Source organism: Microtus oregoni, unplaced genomic scaffold (genome assembly GCF_018167655.1).
Source record: "Microtus oregoni isolate MIOR12 unplaced genomic scaffold, Mior012 000009F_ref0000495, whole genome shotgun sequence".
NCBI classification, from domain to species: Eukaryota; Metazoa; Chordata; class Mammalia; order Rodentia; family Cricetidae; genus Microtus; species Microtus oregoni.
In genome coordinates this window covers 10,732,997-10,744,150 of record NW_024543068.1, presented here as the reverse complement: position 1 = coordinate 10,744,150, position 11,154 = coordinate 10,732,997, and positions in this window count along the sequence as shown.

The window sequence follows — 11,154 nt, the reverse complement described above, 5'->3', positions numbered from 1 at the left end:
TCCACTGGCTGTGTGGACTCTCACTCTTGACTCTGCCGTATAAGACTCATTCCAAGCCAGGAACACCTTTAATCCCCATGCTTGCGAGGCTTGAAGCAAAAGGATCTTGAATTCGAGGTGAGCCTGGGCGACGATGCCTGTCTGAGAACAAACAAATGCACAAGATTCAAGCTGGATTTCTGACTTCAGTACTGTAAGAGTTCTAAATGAACATTTTAGCCACTAAGCAGAGGTTGGAAAGACAGGAGTCGGTGAGCAAAGGGAAAAAGATATTTACACAAGGATATTGAGTTTCTGATCACACCCAAGACCCTGGAGACTTTCCCTAGCTACTGGCACAACCATCTTCCCTTCCTTCTCCCCCATTCCTCCACTTCCAGGGGCTCTTCCCAAGGGCTCTTCCCCTAGTAGCTTTACATAAACTAACCCAGCCCATTGGGGTTCACTGTCCCCTTGACTGGCACCTGCAAGACAGATCCTGTGTCTCTGGATTCTGGAAAACCCCAACTGATCCTCTAGTTTTCCATGTGTCTGTCCGGGTATCTCTTTACCTGGGATCTGCTTGGGGGTGGAACTGCAGAAATTGGATCAAAGGCATGTGCTACCCACCTGGTAAAGAAATGCCAAGAATGAGTTGGCAAGATGGCTCAGCCGTTAGGGGCCCTTGCTGCCAAACCTGATGATACAAGTTTAACCCTAGGAACCCACATAATGGGAGAGAATATATTCCCACAGGCTGTCCTCTGATCTCCACAGGTCACCACGGCACCTCCCCTGCAAAAATAAATAAATGTTAAAAGAAAAGATGTCCGAAGCAGATGTGGTAGTACCAGTGGGTCATCTCAGCTGTTGGGAGACAGGAGCAGGGAGATCGGGAGTTCAAGGCCACCCTTGACTATGAATGAGTATGAGGTCAGCCTGAGATACTTGAGACTTTCTGAAAGAACACAAATGGAAACCAAACAAAAAAGCGTATGTGTCAGATGCAAACCAGCACCTAGGAGGCTAGCCTGAGCTACATGGGGACTCTGCCTTTAAAACTGTGTTGGATGGGGAAGAGGGGGCCAGAGAGATGGCTCAGCACTTTAGAGCACCAGCTGCTCTTCCAGAGGACCCAGGTTCAATTCCCAGCAACCACATGGTGGCTCACAACCATCTATAATGGGATCTGATGCACTCTTCTGGCCTGCAGGCATACATGCAGATAGAGAACTTATACACATAAAATAAATAAATCTTTTTTTAAAAAACTGTGTTAGATAGAATAGATTGATAATTCCTCAACTTAGATTCAATGGTGTTTCTGTTGCTTCATCCAACCCCCATTCATAACTTCTAAAGCAGCAGCTCTCTCTCTCTTTGTCTCTGTCTCTGTCTCTCTCTCTCTCTCTCTCTCTGTCTCTGTCTCTGTCTCTCTCTCTCTCACTATATCTTATTATAAACAGAGACTGGTATTAAAGGTGTGCATCACCACTACCACCGGGCTGAGACAATCTCTTGTAGTCCAGGCTTAGCCTCACACTCCCAATATAGTTGAGAATGACTTTGAATTTCTGATTCCCCCTCTCCACCTCCCAAGTGCTTCTAGAAATACAAGTGCACCACTGTGCCCTGTGTGTGCTGTGCGGGCTTCATGCACACTGGGCAAGCGCTCCTCTGAACAGAGCTGCACCCCAGCCCACTTTTCTGATGATGGTTGTGCATTTTGTTTCTGAGTCAAGGACTCACTATGCAACCCAGATTCTCCTGCCTCAGCCTTCCAAGTGCTGGGATCACAGCTGTGGGTCACTATGCCTGGCTCTCTGAGGTGATTTTCAGGGACATGTGTCACTTCTTCTTTTTTCTTCTTCTTCTTCTTTTAGATTGACATCAGGGAGGTGTGCTATTGGCACCCAGAGTGTAGAGGCCAGTGATACCATCAGATGCCCTGTAGAGCAGAGGACCGTCCCCCAACAGAGCACTGCTGGCCTTGAGTGACAGCCAAGCAGAGAGAAGCAGAGAAGCACCACCGAAAAACATCAGCTCTTTTTTTCTTCTTTTTCTTTTTTGTTTTTTTTTTTTTGTTTATTTAGCTAGCTCTTGTAGACCAGTCTAGCCTTAAACTCACAGAGGTGCACCTGCTTCTCCCTCCCAAGTACTGGGATTAAAGGCATGCATCACCACCGCCCAGCTGGAATATCAGTTCTTGATGTTGTCTAAGCATCCTTCTAGAACCATCTGTCTCCATGCCCACCTCCTCTGTTGCAGGCCTTGAGGCTGCTGCTCAGTCGAACTTGCTAAGACTGTGGTGGTTTGAATGAGAAATGTCCCCACAGGCTCAGATTTATGAACAGTTGGTCCCCAGTGGGTGGCTTTGTTTGGGGAGGCTTCTGGAGGAAGTGCTTCACAGAGGGCAGAATTTGAGTCTTCTTTTTTAATTTATTATACATATAGCATCCTGCTGGAGTGTATACCTGCAGGCCAGAAGAGGGTACCAGATCTCATTATAGATGGTTGTGTGTCATCATCTGGGTGATGGGAATTGAACTCAGGACCTCTGGAAGAGTAGCCGGTGCTCTTAATCTCTGAGCCATCCCTCCAGCCCCATGTATTCTTTTTAATTTAAATTATATCAGATTTCGCTTTCTCTCTCTCTCTCTCTCTCTCTCTCTCTCTCTCTCTCTCTCTCTGTGTGTGTGTGTGTGTGTGTGTGTGTGTGTGTGTGTGTGTGTGAAGGTCAGAGAACAGCTGTCAAGAATGGGGTCTCATTTTTCACTACATAGGTCCCAGATATCTAAAACATCTTTACCAAATAAGCCATCTTGCCAGTCCTTTTATACATATTATTACATCTATGCATCTAATTGTAAAAGACTGAATTATGGGTAAGGATAGCTTCTAAAACAACATCCACCTGTTCCAGAAAGAAGACTGCCCCAGGTTAGACCAAGACTAAGTCCAGATGTTAGAGGCAGCAGTTTGCCCCACCCTGGAGGGTGCCCTTGATGCCTTACTTACTCGAATGAGTTCTTCTCCCTCGGGAGCATGAAAACAGAAATCACTGCTGTGGTTGGTGTCAGAGGAAATTCAGGAGGAGGTGTCTCCTTGTCCTGGGGTTTGGTACCCAGCAGGCTTCCTGGTGCCTGGTCAGACCCTGGCGGTACCATGTTTAAGCTCGAGTTCTGTACCCATTGGGGCCTGCCTGGCCTCTTCGGCTTCTGTTCCCCTGTGTTCTGGTTCCTTGCCATACCTCGTACTTTATTCTGTGTTTGTCTTTGATATCACAACTTGTCTCTGCATCTCCTGGTCCCCTCCCTCAGGAAGGCACAAAAATAATAAGCCCCCTTTCCCCTTCTGGGGTTTCCACAGTGTTCTGTCCAGACAAGCAGGCCATACTGGTGACCCCTGGGCAATTGAGGTTTTACCATATTTGGCTCTGGAATGCACCATATACTACATACCACATGCCAAGACTTTGTTCTTGGTTCCAACTTGCTCATTCCAAATTCTTTGGGACCGTGGCGGTGAGGAATAGAAACCAACTTCGGCCCGATTGAGAAAAGCAGGAAATCTGTTGGAAAGACCCCAGAATTTTTATAGATCATCTGCTGGGCCCTACGGATGGGCTAAGCAGGATATTTCTTTCACTTTGCTCCTTCCTCCTCTCCCTCCTCCATCTGCCCCACTCCCTGGGGGAGGGGGGGGTGTGGGGAGCAGGAACAGCAGCAGCAGAGCGTACACCCTGCACCCATACTTCCCACTCAAAGGAGCGGCCACCAGGGTTGGATGGCCTTCGTCCTGAGTCTGCATTCCTGAGGAAAGACTGTGTGCCACAAAGCATGATGTAACATGGTGACTAAGCGGGGACAATGAAAGAGAGCTTGTCAAAGGTGCATAGCGCAGGCCAGGTGTGATGTCATCTCCCTGTAGCTCTGCAGAAAGATCAGGAAGTAGAGGCCAGCATCCGCTCCATCCTGGGACATGTGAGACCCTGTCTCCTAAAGGACAATGGCAAAGGTCATTTCATAAAGGGCAGAGCAACAGATGCCAACACGTCATGGGTAGCCCTGAAAGGTGAGTTGAGTATGGTGTCCTGCAACTCACTATATAGACCAGGCTGGCCCCAAGTTACAGAGATCTGCCTGCTTCTGCCATCTGAGTGCTGGGATTAAAAATGTGCACCACCATCATCCGGTTCTTCTTTGATGAGTGACTGCGACTCGGTGTTCACTGAGTGAGGCCGGCAAGACTACCCAGCCAGTCTGTGCCTGAGCCAGATGTGACACCAAAGTCCCCCATCTTGGCCAGCTCTCTTACCCCCTCTCCAGGAAGGATGGCTACCAGGTGGCGGCAGAGGCAGCATGGTGCTGACAAACCTACCTTCTGGAGTAGAGAGAAACTGAGGGCCCCAGGCTGGGCGATATATTCCTCTGATCCTAGCCCTTGGGAAGAAAAGCAGAGGATTAGGAGTCTATGCTAATAGACCTAGGCTATGTAGCTAGCCTGGGCTCTCTGAGACCCTGAAAAAGGGGAAGGAAGGAAAGACGAGAATCACGAGTTGGCTCACACACCATACAGGAGAAAGAAAAGGGCCCCTGAGGGAAACCACAGATGCAATGGAGGGGCAGATGTGAGAGGAAAAGGGAGGGAATGGAGGGTTAAAGCAGCGATGCCGGCAGCCCTAAGAATGTTCGGCAGAGATTCTTTTTATATATTAATTTTATTGAGCTATATACATTTTTCTCCTCCCCTCCATCCTCCCCGCTTCCCTTCAACCCTCTCCCATAGTACCCATTCTCCCAATTTACTCAGGAGATCTAGGACAGAGACTTGCAGATGGATGTGAGACAGCCATGTGGCTCTGGTACAGACGGACTCGGGTCAATGAGAGTGTGTGAATGAGGTGTGTGTTTGGGCGGGGGGGGGGGAGGCTTGACAGCAAGGGATTGTGGGAGGGTGTGTGAGAAAATATATATGTGCATTTCAGTCCTCTACATGTGTTTTCTGTTTGGAGTCAGGGTTTGCAGCCCAGCTGTTGGAAGCAGATGCCAAGCTGAGAGCAGCCTTTAGTCACCAAAGGTTTCAGCCCAGGACTAGTGGAGGTGGAGGTTACATTGGGATCGGCAACTATACCGTTACTGTTCCCAACAGCCAGGGTCAGATCTTCACAGGCAGTTAGCTCTAGGAAGTTGGCCTGTGGCGGTGTAAAAAGTTTCTTAAATATGTCTGCTATCTTGAAAGGCCACGTCTTTGAATGCCAAAGGGGTAGCCCAGGGCTCTGCATCTGCCAGGGACCAGAGCAGTTGCTAGAGATAGGTAGGGTGGCGCTCCTGCTGGCTTAGTAAAAGGAAGCTCTGCCCCAGGGGATCTGCCTCAGAGAGCTGAGTCCAATCCAAGCTCAGCCACAGAAGTTGGCTTGCACATCTGCCCAATCCCCACAGATGCTGGTGCCTAGTCCAGCATCTGAGACCAGCTCTCAAGGCTAAAATGCTGCTGGGAACTGAGCAAAAGACTTGTGTACTAAAAGATGGTCATGCCTTGGGGCCATGAGAGTAGCCAAGATGAACTCCTGAGCCAGCAGAAGAATCCAGCAGGGAAGATACTGAGGAGTCACACTGAGAAAACATAGCCCAGGCACCATGCCAAGGGCTACATCATTTGCCAGCAGAACAATCTTCAAAGCAATGCCCAAGGGCATAGAGGCACCAGACTTCCCAGCCAAGAAGGGCTCAGAAAGTAGACAGGGCTTTTTTGCTATCACACAGCTATCAACAGAGCCAGGATCCAAACAAGGTCATGAATGAGGTAGAAAACATCAACGCGTAGGCTAGACAAACAGCAGTTTATTTATAGATTCCTGGGCAGCTGCTGACATTTCTTTATAGGAAAAAAAAATTTTTTAAACGGCTTAGAAAGATGGTCAAGATGGAATTAGGTGCAGATTACAAAACAGCGTGAAGAGATGGATTGTTAAAACATTAAATGCAGGCACTGAGGAAATGGTAAGGGCTTTTGTTCTGCAAACACAAGGGCCTGAGATCCAATCTCCAGCACCCACATAAAATGTCAGGCATAACTGTGCCTACCTCTAACCCCAGCATTTGTTGGCAGAGACTGGCAGATCCTGAGTGATGTGGGATTCCCCTCTGTGTGCTTTGAATATGTTTCATTATCATTGGTTAATAAAGAAGTTGCTTTGGCCTATGGCAGGATAGAATATAGAAAGGTGGGAAATCCAAGCAGAGACAGAGGAGAAAAGAAGTCAGAGTCCAAGAGACACCATGTAGCTGCCAAAGGAGAAAGACGCCAGAACCTTACTGGTAAGCCAAGTCTCATGGCAATACATAGGTTAATAGAAATGGATTAAAGTAAGAGCTAGCTAGAAATATGCCTGATCTGTTGGCCAAACGGTGTTGTAATTAATATAGTTTCTGTGTGATTATTTGGGTCTGGGTGGCTGGGAAACATACATGTAGTCTCTGTTTACACCTGAGAGCTCTCTGGCCAGCCTAGCCCGGGTGATAGAATAAGATGTCCAGTGTCCTTCTCTGGTTTCCACAGGTGTAGAAAGGCATGCAAATCTGCACATCCAAATGCTATGACACACACAGCACAAATGTGCACGCACACACACAACACACACCTTAATACAATATAGTATTACGATACACCACAATACGATACAGTACACTGTGCAAAAGTCTGGTGTAGTGTCACACATGGGGGTCTAAGGCAAGAGGGTTGTTGCTAGTCTGAAGTCCTTCTAGACTACTCCATATTAAGATCCTGTCTTTAAAATATATAAGGCCAGCCTGGTCTACAAAACAAGTTCCTGGACAGCCACAGTGGTTGCACAGAGAGACCCTGTCTTGGGAAACTAAAAGAGAAATCTATCTAGAAGGCTAGAGAGCTGGTTCGGTGGTTAAAAGGATGCACTGCTCTTATAGGAACCCGAATTCAGCTCCTAGTTCCCATATCAGAAGGCTCACAACTGCCTGGAACTGTAGTTCCAGGGTGACAGACACCTTCTGGCCCCCACAGGCACTTGCACACACATACTAAAACACAGGCACACACAGATGAACATAACATTAAATAAGTAAATCTTTTTGCTTGTTTTGGTTTTCTTTGAGACAGAGTTTCTCTGTGTAGCCCTGGCTGTCCTGGAACTCACCAGGCTGGTCTCCAGCTCACAGAGACCTACCTGCCTCTGCCTCCTGAGTGCTGGATTAAAGGTATGTGCCATTACTGCCCAGCATTAAATGAATCTTTTTTAAAGATGAATATAACTGAGTATAGTGGCAAACACTTTCAATCCCAGAACTCTGAAGATAAAGGCAGGCAGATCTCTGTGCGATCTGAGCCAGCAACCAGGGCTACAGAATGAAACCTTGTCAAAAATAAAATAAAATAAAAATGTCTTTAATCCCGGCATTCATGAGGCAGGGGCAAGTGGATCTCTGTGTGTTGATGTCAACCTGGCCTACAGAATGAGTTCCAGCACAGCCAGGAATATGTAGCAAGACATTGTCACAGATAGATAGATGATAGATAGATAGATAGATAGATAGATAGATAGATAACTTTCAAAGCAAGTAAATAAATCAGCTGAAGTTTTTTGGGGTTTTTTGTTTTTTTTTTTTTAATATTAAATCCAGGATAGCCAAAACAATCCTGTAAAATAAGGGAACTTCTGTAGGCATCACAATCTCTGACTTCAAATTCTACTAGAGAGCTACAGTACTGAAAACAGCCTGGTATTGGCATAAAAACAGATAGGAGGACCAATGGAACCGAATCGAAGACCCAGATATCAATCCACACACTTACAAACACTTGATTTTTGACAAAGAAGCAAAAAATATAAAATGGAAAGAAGAAAAGCATATTCAACAAATGGTCCTGGCATAACTGGATATCGACATGTAGAAGAATAAAAATAGATCCATATCTATTGCCATGTACAAAACTCAAGTCCAAATGAATCAAAGACCTCAACATAAATCCAACCACACTGAATCTCATAGAAGAGAAAGTGGCACAGGAGACCACTTCCTAAATATAACCCCAGTAGCACAGAAACTGAGAACAACAATTAATAAATGGGACCTCCTGAAACTGAGAGGCTTCTGTAAAGCAAAGGACATGGTCAACAAGACAAAAATGACAGCCTACAGAATGGGAAAAGATCTTCTTTGGGCTGATCTCCAAAATATACAAAGAACTCAAGAAATTGGTCATCTCCGGGCAGTGGTGACGTAGGCCTTTAATCCCAACACTCAGGAGGTAGAGACAGGCTGATCTCTGTGAGTTTGAGGCCAGCCTGGTCTACAAGAGCTAGTTCCAGGAAAGGCTCCAAAAGCTACAGAGAAACCCTGTCCCGAAACCCCCCCACCAAAAAAAAATGGCTAAAAGACACTTAAGGGAATGTTCAACATTCTTAGCCATCAGAGAAATGCAAATCAAAACAACTCTGAGAGTCCATCTTACAACCTGTAAGAATGGTCAAGATCAAAAACACTGATGACAACTTATGCTGGAGAGGGTGTGGGATAAAGGGAACACTCCTGCATTGCTGGTGGGAGTGCAAGCTGGTACAGCCCCTTTGGATGTCAGTATGGTGATTTATCAGAAAATTAGAAAACAACCTACCCCAAGAACCAGCAATACCACTTTTAGGCATATACCCAAAGGATGCTCAATTGTACTGCAAGGACATGTGCTCAACTATGTTCATAGCAGCATTGTTTGTCATAGCCAGAACTTGGGAAACAACTTAAATGCCCCTTGACCGAAGAATGAATAAGGAAAATGTGGTACATTTACACAATGGAGTACTACAGCAGAAAAAATGACATCTTGAAATTTGCAGGCAAATGGGTGGATCTAGAAAACATCATATTGAGTGAGGTAACCCAGCCACAGAAAGACAAATATAATATGTACTCCCTCAGAAGTAGCTTTTAGACATAGAGCAAAGAAAACCAGCCTACAATTCACAGTCCCAGAGAACCTAGACAAAATGAGGACCCTAAGAGAGACATACATGAATCTAATCTACATGGGAAGTAGAAAAAAGATAAGATCTCCTGAGTAAATTGTGAGCATGGGGACGATGAGAGAGGGTAGAGGGGGAGGGGAGAGGATGGGAGAAAAGCAGAGAAAAATATATAGCTCAATAAAATCAATTTTAAAAAATCTTTTTAAAAGTGTATATAAAAGTGTTTGGGTAGAAGTGTATATAGATACATATCAAAAAAGTAAGTATGTGTGTATATGTATGTATATATACATATAAATATGTCTTAGCTAAAGTTTTTGCTTGTTTTTTTGGGGGGTTTTTTTGGGGGGGAGAGACAAAGTTTCCCTGGGTAGCCCTGGCTGTCCTGGAACTCACTGTAGACAAGGCTGGCCTTGAACTCACAGAAATTGCCTGCTTCCATCTCCTGAATGTTGGGATTAAACATGCACCACCACACTAACTTTAGTTAGGGTTTCTATTGCTGTGAAGAGACACCATGACCACAGAAATTCTTACAAAGGAAAACATTTAAGAGGGCTTACAGTTTCAGGGATTTAGTCCATTATCATCATGGTGGGACATGCTTGCATGCAGGCAGGCAGGCAGGGATGGTGCTGGAGGAGCTGAGAATTTTACATCTTGATATGTAGGCAACAGGAAGTGGTCTGACACGCTGGGCGGTATCTTGAGCATATATGAGACCTCAAAGCCCACCTCCACAGTGACACACTTCCTCCAAGACCACACCTACTCCAACAAGGAGTAGGTACCCTCTAAGAGTGCCACTCCCTTTGGGGGCCATTTTCTTTCAAACCATATACGTACATATGTATGTATGTATATTATAATAAAACAGGTCTGATTCCCAAATGTAAATGAGGGTCTCAGAAAGCAGGATGTTCTGTAACAACAGGAATAAGCAGAATTTTTTTCTGAGTTTTTTTGCTTGATTGTTTTTAAGACAGGGTTTCTCTGTGTCACGGCCCTGGCTGTCCTAGAACTCTCTTTGTAGATGTCACACGACCTCACCTGGAGACCCACCTCCTGCTGGATGATCTCCCAGCTTCAGAGTCAACCAGCCATTTTGGAGTCTCCTTGAACTCAGTGGGCAGAGGAGGGTTGGGTGGGGGTGGGGGTGACTATTAACAAGGAACTCCAGGAAGGAGGAGAGCTAGCCAAGACTTCTGCAATCTCCTCCTCCCCGCCCTGGCTGGCTGCTGCGATGCTCTGGGGAAGGGAGTTCTCAGACAACCCTTTGACCACTGCACTTGGCTCTTGATTCGAATAATTAGAGCTGGAGCCAGGAATGACATCATGCTCTGCAGGAGGATGACTTTGAGTGTGGCCTTGGCCTCAGTCCTCCGGTTTGTCAATCTAGTGGGATGGGCTGCATTCCTGCCTGAATTTCTGACTTCAGGACAGGATCTTCCAAGGCAAGCTTCTCTGAGAAGAGTCTGGTAGCCCTGGCTGTGTACACCCAGCTCTCTGCCTCTCTCCTGTGTCCAGTCTCCCTTCGTGTGCCACTCAGCCATGGCGCGCGCGCGCGCGCGCGCACACACACACACACACACACACACACACACACAGACACCCTTCCAAAAGTGCAGGATGGGCAAGTGGCCAGGGCTTCCCAGTCAGAGGACCTCCTTCTGTTAACTGATTCATTAGGGGACAGAATTTCAAATAGGGGCAGTAAATAGTTAATATTTCCATGGGGTGCTAGTCAACTTCCCATTGTTGTAACAAAACACCTCAGGAAATCAACTTACACAAAAGATTCAGTCCAGGCTGGAGACATGGCTCCGCAGTTATGAGCGCTGGCTGCATTTGCAGAGAACCAGGGCTCAGCACCCAACACCAACATGGGGGCTCACAAGCACCTGTAGTTCCAGTTGTTGGCGGTCCTTTTGAGTTCTTCTGCATGCACATGATAGTATGCTAACATACATGCAGGCAAACGCACATACACAGGAAATAAAGATGAATACAATCTTTAAAAACTGTTACCGGGCAGTGGTGGCACACTCCTTTAATTCCCACACTCACGAGGCAGAGACGGGCAGATCTCTGTGAGTCTGAGGGCAGCCTGGTCTACAAGAACTAGTTCCAGGACAGCTAGGATTGAAGATTTTAGTTCATGATTGATTGGCCCA